The 21867-nt window shown below is 45.1% G+C and overlaps 1 protein-coding gene across 7 annotated transcripts in view; it reads right to left on the reverse strand.

The window, feature by feature from the left end:
• Nucleotides 1-21867, reverse strand: part of KCNG1 (potassium voltage-gated channel modifier subfamily G member 1) — a 141345-nt gene that overhangs the window by 41201 nt on the left and 78277 nt on the right. The window lies entirely within an intron of this gene.

Here is a 21867-nt window from a genome sequence, read left to right on the forward strand (position 1 = left end):
GTTAAACTGGAATGAGGAGGCCCTGATCGCGGCGTTTTGGAATGGACTTTCAGAAAAAATCAAGGATGATTTAACCATTCGGGATGTGCAAACTAAGCTGGATGAATTGATTTCTATCTGTAATAAACTTGACCTACGCTACAGAGAGCGATGTTTAGAGAAATCCAAGGCAGAGCGACCTAGTCCGCGCTATCATCCTAGACCTCAACAAGATTCTTCATCTCAGTCTCCTGTAACGACAGAAGAACCTATGCAGATCGGGCGCTCTCGCCTCACAGAGGAGGAACGAATTCGTCGTTGACAGGGTAACCTCTGCATGTACTGCGGGTCCTCCGAACATTTAGTTAAGTCTTGCAAACTTCGGCCGGGAAACTCTCGCTCCTAGCTTATTCAAGAGAGGTTAAGCTAGGAGTTACTTTGGAATCACGTTCTGGGAAAGAGCCGATTTTGCCTATTCATTTAGAAGTTCCAAGTTCTACAGTTAAAGTTTCAGCTCTCCTAGATTCCGGTGCAGCCGAGAACTTCATCACCTCAGCCTTTGTCATACGATCTAAAGTTCAAACCATGCCTCTGGGAGCAGCAGTTGCTGTTACAGCAGTGGATGGAAGTCGAATTCCAGACGGCATAATTACTCATCGAACCGTATGTCTCGAGATGAAAGTAGGTGTGCTCCATTCCGAATATATTTCCTTCTTCGTGATTCCCAAAGCCTCTCATGATGTGATACTTGGATTACCTTGGCTACAGAAACATAATCCACAATTTAATTGGCAAACCATGGAAGTTCTTTCGTGGGGTAAATCCTGTACCAAGGACTGTTTAGCTTCAATTATACCTCTCCGGTCAGTTAGTCTTCCCGAGTTACCCTCAGTCTATCAATCTTTTGTGGATGTCTTCAGTAAACAAGCGGCAGACTCCTTACCCCCTCATCGTGAATGGGACTGCCCAATCGTTTTGGTACCGGGCAAAACACCTCCTAGGGGGCGAATTTATCCGCTATCCATCCCAGAGACTCAAGCTATGTCTGATTATATACAAGAGAATTTAACCAAAGGATTTATCAGACCATCTTCTTCACCTGCAGGAGCCGGATTCTTCTTTGTTAAGAAGAAAGATGGTGGGTTACGACCATGCATAGATTAACGTGGACTTAATGAGATCACTGTGAAAAACAAGTACCCATTACCGTTAATTCCAGAATTATTTGACCGGGTAAAGGGAGCTACTGTGTTTACAAAATTAGATCTTCGAGGGGCCTACAATTTAATCCGCATCCGTGCAGGGGACGAATGGAAGACTGCCTTTAATACCCGGGATGGGCATTACGAATACCTTGTAATGCCCTTTGGTCTTTGTAATGCGCCTGCAGTTTTCCAAAGCTATGTGAATAAACTTTTTCGTGATCTTCTCTACAAGTGTCTAGTAGTGTACTTGGATGATATCTTAATATTCTCCAAGGATCTGAAGTCTCACCGTCACCAAGTTAAAGAGGTACTGACACGTCTGAGGAAAAATCGACTATATTGTAAGTTGGAGAAGTGTACTTTTGAAGTATCCTCCATACCGTTCCTTGGTTACATCATTTCCGGATCAGTGCTATGTATGGATCCTGTAAAGGTACAAGCTATCCGAGACTGGTCCACTCCTACGACTCTCAAGGGGATTCAGCGATTCCTTGGTTTTGCTAATTTTTATAGGAGATTCATTAAGAATTACTCTACGTTGGCCGCTCCAATCACAGCCTTGACTCGCAAGGGAGCAAATCCTATGAACTGGTCTTCTGAAGCAATCAAAGCCTTCTCTGATTTAAAACAAGCCTTTGTGTTAGCCCCCATTCTTCGACAGCCAGATTTGAACCGTCCCTTTCTTCTGGAGGTGGACGCATCTACGGAAGCAGTGGGAGCTGTGTTGTCACAAGTCTTTGAAGATAAGAAAGTCCATCCCTGCGGATATTTCTCTCGTAAGTTCCTACTGGCCGAACGTAATTATGCAATTGGGGAGCAGGAATTACTTGCCATCAAGTTGGCATTTGAGGAGTGGAGATACCTTCTAGAGGGAGCACAACACCCCATTACAGTATATACTGATCATAAGAATCTTCTATATCTGCAGTCAGCTCAGTGTTTGAATCCACGACAAGCTCGATGGGCTCTTTTCTTCACACAATTTAATTTAAGATATTGTTTCACCACTTTTAAGGTCTGTATTTGATGAAGCCTCTACTGGAGGTACTTTCCCCCAGGAAATGCTTAAAGCACGTATTATAGCCTTCTCCAAACCAGGGAAGAATCCCTCCATCTTGGCTAATTACCATCCGATTGCTCTTCTAAATACAGATGTTAAAATATATGCTAAACTTATAGCTAATAGGCTCAATCCTCTATTACCATCCCTAATCCATTGGGACCAGGTGGGATTTGTTCAAGGACATCAGGCCCCGGATAATACTAGGAGGGTGATTGATATTCTGAATGCCTTCTCTGCCTCGACGGAACCTCTTCTGATGCTTTCTCTGGATGCAGAGAAGGCATTTGATAGGCTACACTGGGGCTACTTACGAGCAGTATTACTTAAATTTGGGATTAATGGCAGGGCCCTGTCCTCGATCGCTGCTTTATACTCTTCCCCATCTGCCTCAGTATTTATTAGTGGTATGCTCTCTGCTCCTTTCTCAATCATGAATGGTACTCGTCAAGGTTGCCCTCTGTCCCCCTTAGTTTTAGCTCTTGCGATAGAACCCCTGGTGGAATGTATTAGACTTGACTCAAAACTCTAAAATAACAGGCCTAATTCTGTTTGCCCATCCTTACAAAATCTGCCTCTTTGCGAATGATGTTACTGACTCTCACGAATCCTGTTACTTTCCTTCAACATCTGCATGTTTTATTAGAAGAATACTCCTCCGTATCATTTTACAAGTTGAATTGCTCTAAAACGGAAGCTCTCCCTATCAACTTCCCATCCAGTCTACTTGACACTCTGAAATCCAGTTATGATTATGCCTGGCAAGATAGAAGCCTTAAATATCTGGGAGTCCAGCTCTCCCCGAAAGTTTCAGACTTTATCCCCCCTTACTAAACAAATTCTCGTTTGACGAATGATTGGATGATGCAAAATGTTTCATGGTTAGGCCGTATAGCAGCCCTGAAAATGGTCCTGCTTCCAAAATTGTTAGATTTATTTAGAACCATTCCTATCTTCTTACCTAATTCTCTACTTGCTAAATTTTATAAGGTGATGGTGAGATATGTTTGGAAGGGGAAGAAACAGAGACTAGCACGTCGTACATTAGCTCTTCCCAAAACATATGGGGCTTTGTCCTTTGCATATCTACAGCTATATCAGGCGGCCTGTATTCCTTCTTCTTTAGGGGCTTGGACAGAGACAGATAACCCTAACGTGTGGGTCCAGCTTGAACGCGGCCTCATCTCACCTTTCCCCATATTAGATATCCTATGGCTACCCTTCACAGAGGGAAAACACATCAAAGCCCTCTCCACCTCCATAAAGGCATCCCGTAAGGCGTGGTCTGTTCTGGTGCACACAGCAGGGAAATTTTCCCTCCCTTCAGTTGAACTCTCATTGAAAGGCTTAGCATGTCTGATTGCAGATTTAACTTTTGACTCTTGGTTATCCCAGGGCATAGTGAAATTGCAGGATATAACAGATTTGGCTACCCTAATGTCATACTCTGAAATTCAATCTAAGTTCTCGATACCACAGAGAGACTTTTATAATTATCTTCAGTTAAGACACTGGTTCAGGAGTGTATCACCCCCCCCCCCCTCCCCCCATCAATTGTCATCTATCCCTAGATATGTACTTGACCTGATCACTAAAGCAAAAAGTAGAGGTGCCATTTCTAGATGGTATTCCCTTTTGATTACCTCAAACACGTCTATGAAACTATCCTCACTTAGCAAATGGGACACTGACCTCGCTTGCACCATATCAGAGGATGAATGGCAATCAATATTCTGTACTTGTTTTTCTCTATCTAAATGCATGTCTCATGTAGAACAATTTTATAAAATCCTTCATAGACAGTATTTAACACCCGCTCTCCTTCATCAAATGTGGCCCAATACATCTAATGAATGTTGGCGTAATTGTGGAAGAGTGGGTACTCTTTATCATATATTTTGGTCTAGCCCTTTAATTACAAATTTTTGGAACCAGGTTTTCTGGCTTAGTTCAACGGTACTGGAACTTTCATTGACTCCTAACCCAAAATTAGCTTTATTGCACTTGGTACCGGAAATTATGTCCCCTTCTGACAGATATGTCATGGGTCACATTTTAGCATCCGCAAAGCTTCTGCTTGCATGAAATTGGCGCACGCCTTTAATTCCTTAATTTACCGAGGTCGAAATCACTGTGCAATCCCATTTTGAATTTGAAACGGCAGGTGCCCCTTACTCTAACTCCCTGACGAGGGCTCCCATCCTATCAAAATGGTCTGCCTGGAGCTATTACAAAACTCGACAATCCCTCTAAATTTTACCTACATGGTGGCTCATTGTTAATGTAAATTTGTTGGTTGGTATTTTGTACTTAATTTGCATCTCTTTCGGACTCACTATGGGTTGAACTTATAGCTTTGTAATAGTTGTATACTGTGTTTCCTCCGATGCTGTGATACTGTATGGCTGTAAGGCTCAATCCTCTCTCGATGCATTGACTGTACCTGATGCGTTCAACTTCCCTTTTCCCTTTTTCCTCCCCTTTTCTTCTTTTATTTCTGTACCCTCTATGTTTGTGTTATCTTTGACAAATACTAATAAAAAAAAAAAAAGCTTCCCTGCAGAATAATCTACTACGTACTTAATGATAACTCCCATAGAACTCCAGTATAGTGCACTGAATGAGAATAATAGTGAGTGCTGCAGGCAATGTTAAAATTGCCGCAATGCCAAGCGAACGCTTGTCAGAAGGCATGTGTATGCGACAATTCAATTACATTTTCTGTTTTTGCCTTGTGGGCTTATTTACTAAGCGGAGGCTTTCTTGGCATCTGTTAGCCCAAAATGTAAAAGGACAATGCTTTTATTAGCAAAGCACAGAGTGTAACTAAAACCACTGGTGTAAAAGTGTCATTACCTGGTAAACCTTGAATTTATGGTATTTTTCTGGGACATAAGATCCATTCAATGATGCAGCAATTTTTGTGGCAGGCAATATAGGAGGAGAGCAATTTCTAAGATCTGGAGATGGATTCAGATAAGCCTATAAGGTTGCGATTCCTTCAGCATATTTTGATTGGGGGTCCCTCTCCTTTTGAATAAAAATGTATACTGTTTTTTGGTATTTAACCATAGTAGGTTTATGTTTTTGTTTATTATAGACTAGTAAAGGGACCTGACATATACTGGGTCACCTCAGTAGCACACCCCTGCTTCTCTCCATCCAACCCCCAGCTCTCTTCTGCCCATCCCTTCTCTGCTTGCTCATATACCGCCTGATCTGTCTTGCTCCACTGCAGAGCTGTGTAAAAGGTTGGAAAGTGCTCTCAGATGAGCCAATTTTTCTTTATTAATGTATCCTGTAATTTAGCACCTTGAGGCTGTACATACTACACTGCCCTCTTATTTTCTTATTTAGACAATTCTGACTTATTATATTAGTTAGCACTGAAACCTAGACATATACAATATATATATATATATATATATATATATATATACACAGTATACTATATACAGTGGGTCAAAAAAGTATTTGGACAGCCACCGATTGTGCAAGTTGACCCACTTAAAAAGATGAGAGAGGTCTGTAATTTCTATCATAGGTACACTTCAACTGTGAGAAACAGAGTCTGAAAAAAGCCCCCAAAAACAAACAAACCAGGAAATCACATTGTATGATTTTTAAACAATTTACTTGTGTATTCTTGTGGAAAATAAATATTTGGACACCTACCAAGCAGCATTATTTCTGGCTCTCACAGACCTGTTACTTCTTCTTTAGGAAGCTCTTCTATCCTCCACTCGTTACCTGTATTAATGGCACCTGTTTGAACTGGTTATTATAAAAGACACCTGTCCACACCCTCAAACAGTCAGACTGCTAACTCTCCACCATGGCCAAGACCAGAGAGCTGTCTAAGGACACCAGGGACAAAATTGTAGAGCTGCACAAGGCTGGGATGAGCTACTCAACAATAGGCAAGCAGCTTGGTGAGACGAGATAAACTGTTGGCGCAATTATAAAAAATGGAAGAAATACAAGATCACTGACAATCTCCCCCGACCTGGGGCTCCATGCAAGATCTCACCTCGTGGGGTATCAATGATCTTGAGAACAGTGAGGAATCAGCCCAGAACTACATGGGGGGACCTGGTCAATGACCTCAAGAGAGCTGGGACCACAGTCATAAAGGTTACCATTAGTAACACACTACGTCGTCATGGATTGAAATCCTGCAGTGCACGAAAGGTCCCCCTGCTTAAGCCAGCACATGTCCAGGCCCGTCTAAAGTTTGCCAGTGACCATCTGGATGATCCAGAGGAGGATTGGGAGAATGTATTGTGGTCAGATGACAGCAAAATCTAAACTTTTGGTATAAACTCCACTCATCGTGTTTGGAGGGAGAAGAATGATGATGGCAACCCAAGAACACCATACCCACTGTGAAGCATGGGGGTGGAAACATCATGCTTTGGGGCTGCTTTTCTGCAAAGGGGACAGGACAACTGATCCGTATTAAGGAGAGGATGAATGGGGCAATGTATCGTGAGATTTTGGGCAAAAACCTCCTTCCCTCAGTAAGAGCATTGAAGATGGAACGTGGCTAGGTCTTCCAGCATGACAATGACCCCAAACACACCGCTCGGGCAACTAAGGAGTGGCTCCGTAAGAAGCATTTCAAGGTCCTGGAGTGGCCTAGCCAGTCTCCAGACCTCAACCCAATAGAAAATCTGTGGAGGGAGTTGAAAGTCTGTGTTACCCAGCGACAGCCCCAAAACATGACAGATCTAGAGAAGATCTGCATGGAAGAGTGGTCCAAAATACCTGCTACAGTGTGTGCAAACCTGGTCAAGAACTACAGGAAACGTTTGACCTCTGTTTCTGCCAACCGAGGTTATATTACAAAGTATTGAGTTAAACTTTTTGTTTGTCCAAATATTTATTTTCCGCAAGAATATACAAATAAATTGTTTAAAAATCATACAATGTTATTTCCTAGTTTTTTTTCCAGATTCTGTCTCTCACAGTTGAAGTGTACCCATGATGGAAATTACAGACCTCTCTCATCTTTTTAAGTGGGTAAAGTTGCACGATCGGTGGCTGTCCAAATACTTTTTTGTCCCACTGTATATATTATGTGTATATATAGATATATTAAATAGATATATAATATAAAATATATGTATATGTGTCATTATCTCAGTAGGGGAACCAAAAATGTGTGATTTTGAATTTTGGATAAGGGATACTCAACCTGTACTGACTTCAGGGGGGTGAATAGTCATGCATGCTGAAGTTTTCTGTTATTTTGTCCTATTTGTTGTTTGCTTCACAATAAAAAAAAACTAACATGTTCAAAGTTGTAGGCATGTTCTGTGAATGAAATGATGCAAACCTTCAAACAATCTGTTTTAATTCCAGGTTGTGAGGCAACAAAACATGAAAAATGCAAAGGTGTGTGTGTGTGTGTGTGTGTGTGGGGGGGGGGGGGGGGGTGAAACTTTAGCAAGGCACAATATATATATATATATGTATATATATATCTAAAAAAAATTCAGAGGGCGCTAATTATGTTATTAACCATATGATGGTTATATACTACAGGTTGAGTATCCCATATCCAAATATTCCGAAATACGGAATATTCCGAAATACAGACTTTTTGAGTGAGAGTGAGATAGTGAAACCTTTGTTATTTGATGGCTCAATGTACACAAACTTTGTTTAATACACAAAGTTATTAAAAAAATTGTATTAAATGTAGAGATGAGCAGGTTCGGTTCCTCGAGATCCGAACCCCCCCGAACTTCACCTATTTTACACGGTTCCGAGGCAGCCTCGGATCTTCCCGCCTTGCTCGGTTAACACGAACGCGCCCGAACGTCATCATCCCACTGTCGTATTTTTGCGAGATTCGTATTGCATATAAAGAGCCGCGCGTTGCCACCATTTTCACTCATGCATTGGAGAACTGTGCTCAGTGTGCTGCAAATATCTGTGCTCAGTGTGCTGCAAATATCTGTGCACAGTGTGCTGCAAATATCTACGTTCTCTGCCTGAAAATGCTCCATATCTGTGCTACATTGTAGTTGTGCGCAGTATATAGTAGGAGGACAGTGCAGAATTTTGCTGACCACCAGTATATATATATATAGCAGTACGGTACAGTAGTCCATTGCTCTACCTCTGTGTCGTCAAGTATACTATCCATATCTGTGCTGCATTGTAGTTGTGCGCAGTATATAGTAGGAGGACAGTGCAGAATTTTGCTGACCACCAGTATATATATAGCAGTACGGTACAGTAGTCCATTGCTCTACCTCTGTGTCATCAAGTATACTATCCATATCTGTGCTGCATTGTAGTTGTGCGCAGTATATAGTAGGAGGACAGTGCAGAATTTTGCTGACCACCAGTATATATATATATATATATATATATAGCAGTACGGTACAGTAGTCCATTGCTCTACCTGTGTGTCGTCAAGTATACTATCCATATCTGTGCTGCATTGTAGTTGTGCGCAGTATATAGTAGGAGGACAGTGCAGAATTTTGCTGACCACCAGTATATATATAGCAGTATGGTACAGTAGTCCATTGCTCTACCTGTGTGTCGTCAAGTATACTATCCATATCTGTGCTGCATTGTAGTTGTGCACAGTATATAGTAGGAGGACAGTGCAGAATTTTGCTGACCACCAGTATATATATAGCAGTACGGTACAGTAGTCCATTGCTCTACCTCTGTGTCGTCAAGTATACTATCCATATCTGTGCTGCATTGTAGTTGTGCACAGTATATAGTAGGAGGACAGTGTAGAATTTTGCTGACCACCAGTATATATATATAGCAGTATGGTACAGTAGTCCATTGCTCTACCTGTGTGTCGTCAAGTATACTATCCATATCTGTGCTGCATTGTAGTTGTGCGCAGTATATAGTAGGAGGACAGTGCAGAATTTTGCTGACCACCAATATATATATAGCAGTATGGTACAGTAGGCCATTGCTCTACCTGTGTGTCGTCAAGTATACTATCCATATCTGTGCTGCATTGTAGTTGTGCGCAGTATATAGTAGGAGGACAGTGCAGAATTTTGCTGACCACCAGTATATATATATAGCAGTACGGTACAGTAGGCCATTGCTATTGATATATTACTGGCATATAATTCCACACATTAAAAGATGGAGAACAAAAATGTGGAGGGTAAAATAGGGAAAGATCAAGATCCACTTCCACCTCGTGCTGAAGCTGCTGCCACTAGTCATGGCCGAGACGATGAAATGCCATCAACGTCGTCTGCCAAGGCCGATGCCCAATGTCATAGTAGAGAGCATGTAAAATCCAAAAAACAAAAGTTCAGTAAAATGACCCAAAAACCTAAATTAAAAGCGTCTGATGAGAAGCGTAAACTTGCCAATATGCCATTTACGACACAGAGTGGCAAGGAACGGCTGAGGCCCTGTCCTATGTTCATGGCTAGTGGTTCAGATTCACATGAGGATTGAAGCACTCATCCTCCCGCTAAAAAAATGAAAAGACTTAAGCTGGCAAAAGCACAGCAAAGCACTGTACGTTCTTCTAAATCACAAATCCCCAAGGAGAGTCCAATTGTGTCGGTTGCGATGCCTGACCTTCCCAACACTGGACGGGAAGAGGTGGCGCCTTCCACCATTTGCACGCCCCCTGCAAGTGCTGGAAGGAGCACCCACCGTCCAGTTCCTGATAGTCAAATTGAAGATGTCACTGTTGAAGTACACCAGGATGAGGATATGGGTGTTGCTGGCGCTGAGGAGGAAATTGACATGGAGGATTCTGATGGTGAGGTGGTTTGTTTAAGTCAGGCACCCGGGGAGACACCTGTTGTCCGTGGGACGAATATGGCCATTGACATGCCTGGTCAAATTACAAAAAAAAAATCACCTCTTCGGTGTGGAATTATTTTAACAGAAATGCGGAATTATTTTAACAGAAATGTGTTGCCTTTGTCAAGCTGTAATAAGTAAGGACGTTAACCACCTAGGAACATCCTCCCTTATACGTCACCTGGAGCGCATTCATCAGAAGTCATTGACAAGTTCAAAAACTTTGGGTGACAGCGGAAGCAGTCCACTGACAACTAAGTCCCTTCCTCTTGTACCCAAGCTCCTGCAAACCACACCAACAACTCCCTCAGTGTCAATTTCCTCCTTAGACAGGAACGCCAATAGTCCTGCAGGCCATGTCACTGAAATGATAGGTTTGTTAAAGTGTGCATGTCCTGTTTATACAACATAAGGGTGGGTGGGAGGGCCCAAGAACAATTCATCTTGCACCTTTTTTTTTAAATTTATCTCTGCATCATGTGATGTTTGGGTACTATTTTTTAAGTGCCATCCTGTCTGACACTGCAGTGCCACTCCTAGATGGGCTAGGTGTTTGTGCCGGCCACTTGGGTCGCTTAGCTTAGCCATCCAGCGATCTTGGTGCACCTCTTTTTTTCTTTGCATCATGTGCTGTTTGGGGACTATTTTTTTAAGTGCCATCCTGTCTGACACTGCAGTGCCACTCCTAGATGGGCCAGGTGTTTGTGTCGGCCACTTGGGTCGCTTAGCTTAGCCATCCAGCGACCTTGGTGCACCTCTTTTTTTCTTTGCATCATGTGCTGTTTGGGGACTATTTTTTTAAGTGCCATCCTGTCTGACGCTGCAGTGCCACTCCTAGATGGGCCAGGTGTTTGTGCCGGCCACTTGGGTCGCTTAGCTTAGCCATCCAGCAACCTTGGTGCACCTCTTTTTTTCTTTGCATCATGTGCTGTTTGGGGACTATTTTTTGAAGTGCCATCCTGTCTGACACTGCAGTGCCACTCCTAGATGGGCCAGGTGTTTGTGCCGGCCACTTGGGTCGCTTAGCTTAGCCATCCAGCGATCTTGGTGCACCTCTTTTTTTCTTTGCATCATGTGCTGTTTGGGGACTATTTTTTTAAGTGCCATCCTGTCTGACACTGCAGTGCCACTCCTAGATGGGCCAGGTGTTTGTGCCGGCCACTTGGGTCGCTTAGCTTAGCCATCCAGCGATCTTGGTGCACCTCTTTTTTTCTTTGCATCATGTGCTGTTTGGGGACTATTTTTTTAAGTGCCATCCTGTCTGACACTGCAGTGCCACTCCTAGATGGGCCAGGTGTTTGTGTCGGCCACTTGGGTCGCTTAGCTTAGTCATCCAGCGACCTCTGTGCAAATTTTAGGACTAAAAATAATATTGTGAGGTGTTCAGAATAGACTGGAAATGAGTGGAAATTATGGTTATTGAGGTTAATAATACTATGGGATCAAAATGACCCCCAAATTCTATGATTTAAGCTGTTTTTGAAGGTTTTTTTTGTAAAAAAAACACCCGAATCCAAAACACACCCGAATTCGACAAAAAAATTTCAGGGAGGTTTTGCCAAAACGTGTCCGAATCCAAAACACGGCCGCGGAACCGAATCCAAAACCAAAACACAAAACCCCGAAAAATGTCCGGTGCATATCTCTAATTAAATGACCTTCAGGCTGTGTGTATAAGGTGTATATGAAATATAAATGATTTGTGTGAATGTAGACACACTTTGTTTAATGCATAAAGTTATAAAAAATATTGGCTAAAATTACCTTCAGGCTGTGTATATAAGGTGTATATGTAACATAAATGCATTCTGTGCTTAGATTTAGGTCCCATCACCATGATATCTCATTATAGTATGCAATTATTCCAAAATATGGAAAAATCCGATATCCAAAATACCTCTGGTCCCAAGCATTTTGGATAAGGGATACTCAACCTGTATTTTAATGTTAGAAAACTGTATAGCACTAGTAAACTATTAACATAAACGTTGTTGTGAAACATAAAAACCATCCAATGAATATAAATAAAATTTCTTAACAATTCTGCACACGAAAGCAAATATGCTTAGATATACAGTAAGTTTTACACAAATGTATAAGAAATGTATCCAGTTAAACAGGGCAGATTGCTTTGCCGAAAAGTTATTCAGGTGGTGATCACTGAATAACTTTTCGGCATAGCAATCTGCCCTGTTCAACTGGATCAATTTCTTATACATTTGTGTGAAACTTACTGTATATCTAAGCATATTTGCTTTCTTGTGCGGAATTGTGAATAAATTTTATTTATATTCATTGATTGGTTTTTATGTTTCACAACAACGTTTATGTTAATAGTGTACAAGTGCTATACAGTTTTCTAACATTAATATAGTATATAACCATCATATGGTTAATAATATCATTAGCGCCCTCTGAATTGTTTTCTGTGTCTTATTTTTGAGTCTCGACTGTGTTTTCTCTCTCTCTCTCTCTGTCTCTCTATATATATATTTATACCCGTGACAAGTCTCAGGTGGTCTTTTTCTCCTGTACATTGATCCACATAAGATACTCTAGCAGTAGAGGACTACACTGATTAAGTACAGTACTGCTATAAGGATATTTGGGGGCTGCCTTCCTATTAATTATGTTGTGCTGACTGTTCTATATAACTATTACTACAGACCTGTTCTACTAACAACTCACCAGGACAGGAGTGATTCTAACACTTTTTTTTAAATTATGTGTTAATTTATGTCCATGTACTGTAAATAGAGTTTAACCAGAATAAATTACCTAGTTCTCTTCCATACCTGACTTGTTTCATTGATGATGTTTTACTCTGTAGTGCTATATACTAGTTTCTTCAGATTTTTACTTGTGACTAAATGGGTGTAAATAAGCTGCAAATGCTGATGCTTTCTATGCGACTCTGAATCAAACCCAGAATCTTGACTTTGGCAAAACACCCCTAGGTAACAAAGCCACAGGCGATTTAATGGTGACGGTGGTGCATGCCTGGCACATAGGTACTTTTCCTCAGTGTCTACAACAGCTTATATTGTCCCTATGTTTCATCCAGTGAAACCTATTGTGAGTATGGATGCAACACTCTTGATTTTGATCAATAGATCATGACTTTCACATACACTGATGAATTACAGCAGTGGTCAGGGAACAGGGGTAAATTACCCCAAATGGGGTAAAAATTAAATTCCTGGTGGTAATGGACGGTCGCACTGCCGAGACACGCCCCGTCCAGCACCGGCCGGCTCGCGATGTGACGTGATGCTCCCTCCTGCCCTCCCTGTGCTGTGCTCCTGGCCGCCCTGTGCTGTGTTCCTGGCCGCAGTATGACATGCTGACGTCACACCGCGCTTCCTCACACCCGCCCGTCCTGCGCTGTCCTGTCCTTCCGCCCGTGGCCCTCCAACCCACACACAGAACTTGAAGTGTTCTGTGGCTGACTGCTGACTGAATTCCGCAGGATCAGACATTGGCCCACATAACAGTGGGAAATTCCCACTGACATTACTGAGGTGAGGATGTGACCACCTGTCTCCTAAAAGTCGTGTGTCCCCCTTCCCCCCTCATCCATCTTTCTTACATTCATTCTGGTGTTTTGGGGAGAAAGAGTTAATTAGGCAATTCATTGCCAAAAAATAATTGGCGAAAATAATAAAAAATAAGATTTTACTCACCGGTAAATCTATTTCTCGTAGTCCGTAGTGGATGCTGGGACTCCGTAAGGACCATGGGGAATAGCGGCTCCGCAGGAGACTGGGCACAACTAAAGAAAGCTTTAGGACTACCTGGTGTGCACTGGCTCCTCCCTCTATGACCCTCCTCCAGACCCCAGTTAGGATACCGTGCCCGGAGGAGCTGACACAATAAGGAAGGATTTTGAATCCCGGGTAAGACTCATACCAGCCACACCAATCACACCGTATAACTCGTGATACTATACCCAGTTAACAGTATGAACAATAACTGAGCCTCTCAACAGATGGCTCAACAATAACCCTTTAGTTAAACAATAACTATATACAAGTATTGCAGACAATCCGCACTTGGGATGGGCGCCCAGCATCCACTACGGACTACGAGAAATAGATTTACCGGTGAGTAAAATCTTATTTTCTCTGATGTCCTAAGTGGATGCTGGTACTCCGTAAGGACCATGGGGATTATACCAAAGCTCCCAAACGGGCGGGAGAGTGCGGATGACTCTGCAGCACCGAATGGGCAAACTCTAGGTCCTCCTCAGCCAGGGTGTCAAACTTGTAGAATTTAGCAAATGTGTTTGACCCCGACCAAGTAGCTGCTCGGCAAAGTTGTAGAGCCGAGACCCCTCGGGCAGCCGCCCAAGAAGAGCCCACCTTCCTCGTGGAATGGGCTTTTACTGATTTAGGATGCGGCAGTCCAGCCGCAGAATGTGCAAGCTGAATCGTACTACAGATCCAGCGAGCAATAGTCTGCTTTGAAGCAGGAGCACCCAGCTTGTTGGGTGCTTACAGGATAAACAACGAGTCAGTTTTCCTGACACTAGCTGTCCTGGAAACATAAATTCTCAGGGCCCTGACTACGTCCAACAACTTGGAAGCCTCCAAGTCTTTAGTAGCCGCAGGCACCACGATAGGTTGGTTCAAATGAAAGGCTGATACCACCTTAGGGAGAAACTGGGGACGAGTCCTCAATTCTGCCCTATCCATATGGAAAATCAGATAAGAGCTTTTACATGACAAAGCCGCCAATTCTGACACACGCCTGGCCGAAGCCAAGGCCAACAGCATGGCCACTTTCCACGTGAGATATTTTAATTCCACGGTTTTAAGTGGCTCAAACCAATGTGACTTTAGGAAATCCAACACCACGTTGAGATCCCAAGGTGCCACTGGAGGCACAAAAGGGGGCTGAATATGCAGCACTCCCTTAACAAAAGTCTGAACTTCAGGTAGTGAAGCCAGTTCTCTCTGGAAGAAAATCGATAGAGCCGAAATCTGGACCTTAATGGAACCCAATTTTAGGCCCATAGTCACCCCTGACTGTAGGAAGTGCAGAAAACGGCCCAGCTGAAATTCCTCCGTTGGGGCCTTCCTGGCCTCACACCACGCAACATATTTTCGCCAAATGCGGTGATAATGGTTTGCGGTCACTTCTTTCCTAGCTTTAATCAGCGTAGGAATGACTTCCTCCGGAATGCCCTTTTCCTTCAGGATCCGGCGTTCAACCGCCATGCCATCAAACGCAGCCGCGGTAAGTCTTGGAACAGACAGGGCCCCTGCTGTAGCAGGTCCTGTCTGAGCGGCAGAGGCCATGGGTCCTCTGAGATCATCTCTTGAAGTTCCGGGTACCAAGCTCTTCTTGGCCAATCCGGAACAAAGAGTATAGTTCTTACTCCTCTTCTCCTTATTATCCTCAGTACCTTGGGTATGAGAGGAAGAGGAGGGAACACATAAACCGACCGGTACACCCACGGTGTCACTAGAGCGTCCACAGCTATTGCCTAAGGGTCTCTCGACCTGGCGCAATATCTTTCTAGCTTTTTGTTTAGGCGGGACGCCATCATGTCCACCTGTGGCCTTTCCCAACAGTTTACAATCATTTGGAAGACTTCTGGATGAAGTCCCCACTCTCCCGGGTGGAGTTCGTGCCTGCTGAGGAAGTCTGCTTCCCAGTTGTCCACTCCCGGAATGAACACTGCTGACAGTGCTAACACGTGATTTTCCGCCCATCGGAGAATCCTTGTGGCTTCTGCCATCGCCGTCCTGCTTCTTGTGCCGCCCTGTCGGTTTACATGGGCGACTGCCGTGATGTTGTCTGACTGGATCAGTACCGGCTGGTTTTGAAGCAGGGGTTTTGCCTGACTTAGGGCATTGTAAATGGCCCTCAGTTCCAGAATATTTATGTGTAGGGAAGTCTCCTGACTTGACCATAGTCCTTGGAAGTTTCTTCCCTGTGTGACTGCCCCCCAGCCTCGAAGGCTGGCATCCGTGGTCACCAGGACCCAGTCCTGTATGCCGAATCTGCGGCCCTCTTGAAGATGAGCACTTTGCAGCCACCACAGCAGAGACACCCTGGTCCTTGGAGACAGGGTTATTAGCCGATGCATCTGAAGATGCGATCCGGACCACTTGTCCAACAGGTCCCACTGAAAAGTCCTTGCATGGAACCTGCCGAATGGAATTGTTTCGTAGGAAGCTACAATTTTTCCCAGGACTCGCGTGCAGTGATGCACCGACACCTGCTTTGGTTTTAGGAGGCCTCTGACTAGAGATGACAGCTCCTTGGCCTTCTCCTCCGGGAGAAACACTTTTTTCTGTTCTGTGTCCAGAACCACCCCCAGGAACAGTAGACGTGTCGTAGGGACCAGCTGTGACTTTGGAATATTTAGAATCCAACCGTGCTGTTGTAGCACTTCCCGAGATAGTGCTACCCCGACCAACAACTGCTCCCTGGACCTCGCCTTTATCAGGAGATCGTCCAAGTACGGGATAATTAAAACTCCCTTTTTTCGAAGGAGTATCATCATTTTGGCCATTACCTTGGTAAATACCCTCGATGCCGTGGACAGACCAAACGGCAACGTCTGGAATTGGTAATGACAATCCTGTACCACAAATCTGAGGTACTCCTGGTGAGGATGGTAAATCGGGACATGCAGGTAAGCATCCTTGATGTCCAGTGACACCATGTAATCCCCCTCGTCCAGGCTTGCAATAACCGCCCTGAGCGATTCCATCTTGAACTTGAATTTTTTTATATATGTGTTCAAGGATTTCAAATTTAAAATGGGTCTCACCGAACCGTCCGGTTTCGGTACCACAAACATTGTGGAATAGTAACCCCGTCCTTGTTGAAGGAGGGGCACCTTGACTATCACCTGCTGGGAATACAGCTTGTGTATTGCCTCTAACACTGCCTCCCTGCCTAAGGGAGTTGTAGGCAAGGCAGATTTGAGGAAACGGCGGGGGGGAGACGTCTTGAATTCCAGCTTGTACCCCTGAGATACTACTTGAAGGATCCAGGGATCCACCCGTGAGCGAGCCCACTGATTGCTGAAGTTTTTGAGATGGGCCCCCACCGTACCTGGCTCCGCCTGTGGAGCCCCAGCGTCATGCGGCAGACTTGGAGGAAGCGGGGGAGGACTTTTGCTCCTGGGAACTGGCTGTATGCTGCAGCTTTTTCCCTCTACCTCTGCCTCTGGGCAGAAAGGACGCGCCTTTAACCCGCTTGCCCTTATGGGGCCGAAAGGACTGTACCTGATAATACGGTGCTTTCTTTGGCTGTGAGGGAACATGGGGTAAAAATGCTGACTTCCCAGCTGTTGCTGTGGAAACGAGGTCCGAGAGACCATCCCCGAACAACTCCTCACCCTTATAAGGCAAAACTTCCATGTGCCTTTTAGAATCTGCATCACCTGTCCACTGCCGAGTCCATAACCCTCTCCTGGCAGAAATGGACATTGCACTTATTTTAGATGCCAGCCGGCAAATATCCCTCTGTGCATCTCTCATGTATAAGACTGCGTCTTTAATATGCTCTACGGTTAGCAATATAGTGTCCCTGTCTAGGGTATCAATATTTTCCGACAGGGAATCTGACCACGCAGCTGCAGCACTGCACATCCATGCTGAAGCAATAGCTGGTCTCAGTATAATACCTGTGTGTGTATATACAGACTTCAGGATAGCCTCCTGCTTCCTATCAGCAGGCTCCTTTAGGGCGGCCGTATCCGAAGACGGTAGTGCCACCTTCTTTGACAAGCGTGTGAGCGCTTTATCCACCCTAGGGGATGTTTCCCAATGTGACCTATCCTCTGGCGGGAAAGGGTACGCCATTAGTAACCTTTTAGAAATTACCAGTTTCTTATCGGGGGAAGCCCACGCTTCTTCACACACTTCATTTAATTCCTCAGATGGGGGAAAAACTACTGGTAGTTTTTTCTCTCCAAACAGAATACCCTTTTTTGTGGTTCCTGGGGTAACATCAGAAATGTGCAACACATTTTTCATTGCCTCAATCATGTAACGTATGGCCCTATTGGAAGTTACATTAGTCTCATCGTCGTCGACACTGGAGTCAGTATCCGTGTCGACATCTGTGTCTGCCATCTGAGGTAGCGGGCGTTTTAGAGCCCCTGATGGCTTTTGAGACGCCTGGGCAGGCACAGGTTGAGAAGCCGGCTGTCCCATATTTGGTATGTCGTCAAACCTTTTATGTAAGGAGTTGACACTTTCACGTAATTCCTTCCACAAGTCCATCCACTCAGGTGTCGGCCCCGCAGGGGGTGACATCTCATTTATCGGCATCTGCTCCGCCTCCACATAAGCCTCCTCATCAAACATGTCGACACAGCCGTACCGACACACCACACACACACAGGGAATGCTCTGACAGAGGACAGGACCCCACAAAGCCCTTTGGGGAGACAGAGAGAGAGTATGCCAGCACACACCAGAGCGCTATATAACACAGGGATGAACACTATAACTGAGTGATTTTCCCTTATAGTTGCTTATATATATACTGCTGCGCCTAAATTTAGTGCCCCCCCTCTCTTTTTTACCCTTTGTAGTCTTGAAAACTGCAGGGGAGAGCCTGGGAGTGATCCTTCCAGCGGAGCTGTGAGGGAAAAATGGCGCCAGTGTGCTGAGGGAGATAGCCCCGCCCCTTTTTCGGCAGACTTTCTCCCGCTTTTTTATGGATCTCTGGCAGGAGTATTTTTCACATATATAGCCTCTAGGACTATATATTGTGATTTTTTTGCCAGCCAAGGTGTTAATATTGCTGCTCAGGGCGCCCCCCCCCCAGCGCCCTGCACCCATCAGTGACCGGAGTGTGAGGTGTGCATGAGGAGCAATGGCGCACAGCTGCAGTGCTGTGCGCTACCTTGTTGAAGACCGAAGTCTTTTGCCGCCGATTTTCAGGACCATCTTCTTGCTTCTGGCTCTGTAAGGGGGACGGCGGTGCGGCTCCGGGACTGGACGATCGAGGTCGGGCCCTGTGTTCGATCCCTCTGGAGCTAATGGTGTCCAGTAGCCTAAGAAGCCCAAGCTAGCTGCAAGCAGGTAGGTTCGCTTCTTCTCCCCTTAGTCCCTCGTAGCAGTGAGTCTGTTGCCAGCAGATCTCACTGAAAATAAAAAAAACCTAAAATATACTTTCTTTTCTAGGAGCTCAGGAGAGCCCCTAGTGTGCATCCAGCTCAGCCGGGCACAAGATTCTAACTGAGGTCTGGAGGAGGGTCATAGAAGGAGGAGCCAGTGCACACCAGGTAGTCCTAAAGCTTTCTTTAGTTGTGCCCAGTCTCCTGCGGAGCCGCTATTCCCCATGGTCCTTACGGAGTCCCAGCATCCACTTAGGACGTCAGAGAAAATAAATAAAAATAATTATATATATCTCCTATATAATAGCCCAGATCTGTGACTCTGTGCCTGTGTGTATAACGCTGGGCGTGGCTAGGAGCTCTCATTGGGTTAGCAGCTAGTCTATCACACCCAGTCCACATCTGATTGGATGAGAAACGCCCTCCCACACAGGTTACATCCAATGGGAGGCTCTGCCCTTTGGCTGCTGTGTGTTCCCAGACCAGGAGTAACAATGGGGTTGATGGAGCTGCAGCTCAAAATAGGCCCACTGCATCTGCAGCAACATATCCTCTAACAATTTACACATAAAAATTGCTACAAATTCAAAAACAGGGCATGGCCACAGGTAAAGTTGTGTGGAAACGCCCCTTTTCCTATACCTGCAGAGCCAAAAATTGGTACAGACTATAAAAAAAAGGTCCTGTACCTGCCAGAAAGGTACAGTTGGAGGGTATGCCACTGCATCTGCAGCAAGTCTCTGTGCTGTAGATAGGGGGGGAAAACATCTTTTACTGCAGCGTCCAATGTCCTGCTGCCAATCCGCCTGCCCCCTCCGGCATCAACAATCCTCACTCCCTAGCCGCGGCGCAGGTGGAACAAAAGCTGCTGTGGCCACCGGCATAGATGTGTATGAAAGCAGCGCAGCGAACAGCTTTCATAACCCTCCCTGCGCCGCATACTCTCTGAGCCCGGAACCTCTTCTGCGCATGATGTCACAGAAGTGCCTTCCCACCACAGCCACGCCCAGATCCCCAGAGGCCCTGACTTCGGAACACAGCACCTGGCCTGGAAGCCCCGAGATGGCTAATGTAACGGATAGAGTGGGTGATATCGCCGAGGGTAATGTCTGGACGCTGAATAAATGTAAAAGGTGACAGTGCTGTACAGCACTCTCACCTTTTACATTGATTCAGTGAGTTAGTCAGTTCTGCCAGCCAGTCACTACTGTCAACGCCGGTGTCCCAACGCACCTTATTACTGGGAAGTAGACACACTAAATAAACTAGCATTCCGGCCCTTAGAGCTGCTGGGAGCTGTAGTTGCATCTGTAGTGCATCTTCTTCCCTGTAATGCGGTGCATTGGGACACCAGCGCTAACAATAGTGACTGGCTGCTTGGCTGCTGTGCGAGTCTCCGGGAGAGCCACTGCCATGGGGAGGACAGCAGCTTAGCTGCTTCCAGGAGAAGAAGCAGGAGAAGCATTACCCGCCCATCCTCCACTCGCAGTACCTCTGGGCCCCATCCGCGACACCCCCACACCCTCCTCCAGCACCCTCGGTGGCTCCGGACCCCCTCCCCCACCTGAAGCACCGCCGCACCACCCCTTCCCCACCTGCCACACCGACCGCACCCGCCCCTCCCCCACTTGCGGCACCCCTGCAAATGCTCCTCCCTCACCCGCAGTGGCTCTGGACCCCCACCTGCGGCACCCATGCACACTCCCCCACCCACGGCACCACCGCACCATCCTCTCCCCCAACCGCGCCACCCCCGCAACCGCCCCTCCCCCACCCGCGGCACCCCCGGACCCCATCCGTGTCTCCCCCGCACCCACCACTCCCCCAACCACAGCACCTACTAGGTGATTCATCAGGCCCTGCATGCGCTGTTCACGACGTTGCAAGGGGCTTCAACCCCTTAACCATCGCATGCCCTTTGTCCATGCATTATTTAACCACTCACACAATTATGATAGGAGGTAATACTCCATATAATATATTGCACGCCACAAGGGGTGTAGCCCCTTACGACGGTGTGAAGAGCGCCCGTAGGGCGCGATGAATCATCTAGTATATATATATATATATATATATATATATATATATATACACATACACAGTATCTCAGAAATACCATATACAGTAAACAGTGATAACTAGTATATATGCACATTAATATATGATTTCCTTCCTTTCAAATCAAGGAGGTAATGTCGGCATATCTAAATGTATTTTGGGGTAAAAGGTAAAAGAGTTCCCTGACCCCTGAATTACAGTATAAAGCACCCTGAATAACAGGTGCACACCTGTGAGTATCATGGAAATTTTTTTTTTTTACAATAGACATCTGATAAGAGAGTTTGGGGCCCATTTATCAGCGAGTTTCAGCTATTTAAAACTTGTTGCGTATAATAATACTCGTTGCAAAATGGGCCCCTATATATATATATTGTATAGTTTACAAGTACAGTAAAGGCAGTCTCAAAGAAGAAAAATATAATGTACCGTGATTTTGAACCTGGAACCTAAAATCATACAGATGGAGAGTGTGTAAAGCGAAACCAGCTCTGCATCGGCGATACAGTAAGCTAAATGACATTGGTTGCCATGGGCAATTTCTCCACTGGCTCACTTCTCCACACTTTTCCCTGCTTCATTAATAGACCCCATTGTTTTTAATTACAATTTAACACAAAGCCATGTCTATCTGTATGAAGTGTTACATATTTATATTAAAG

This window comes from Pseudophryne corroboree, chromosome 3, assembly GCF_028390025.1.
Source record: "Pseudophryne corroboree isolate aPseCor3 chromosome 3, aPseCor3.hap2, whole genome shotgun sequence".
Taxonomy (NCBI): domain Eukaryota; kingdom Metazoa; phylum Chordata; class Amphibia; order Anura; family Myobatrachidae; genus Pseudophryne; species Pseudophryne corroboree.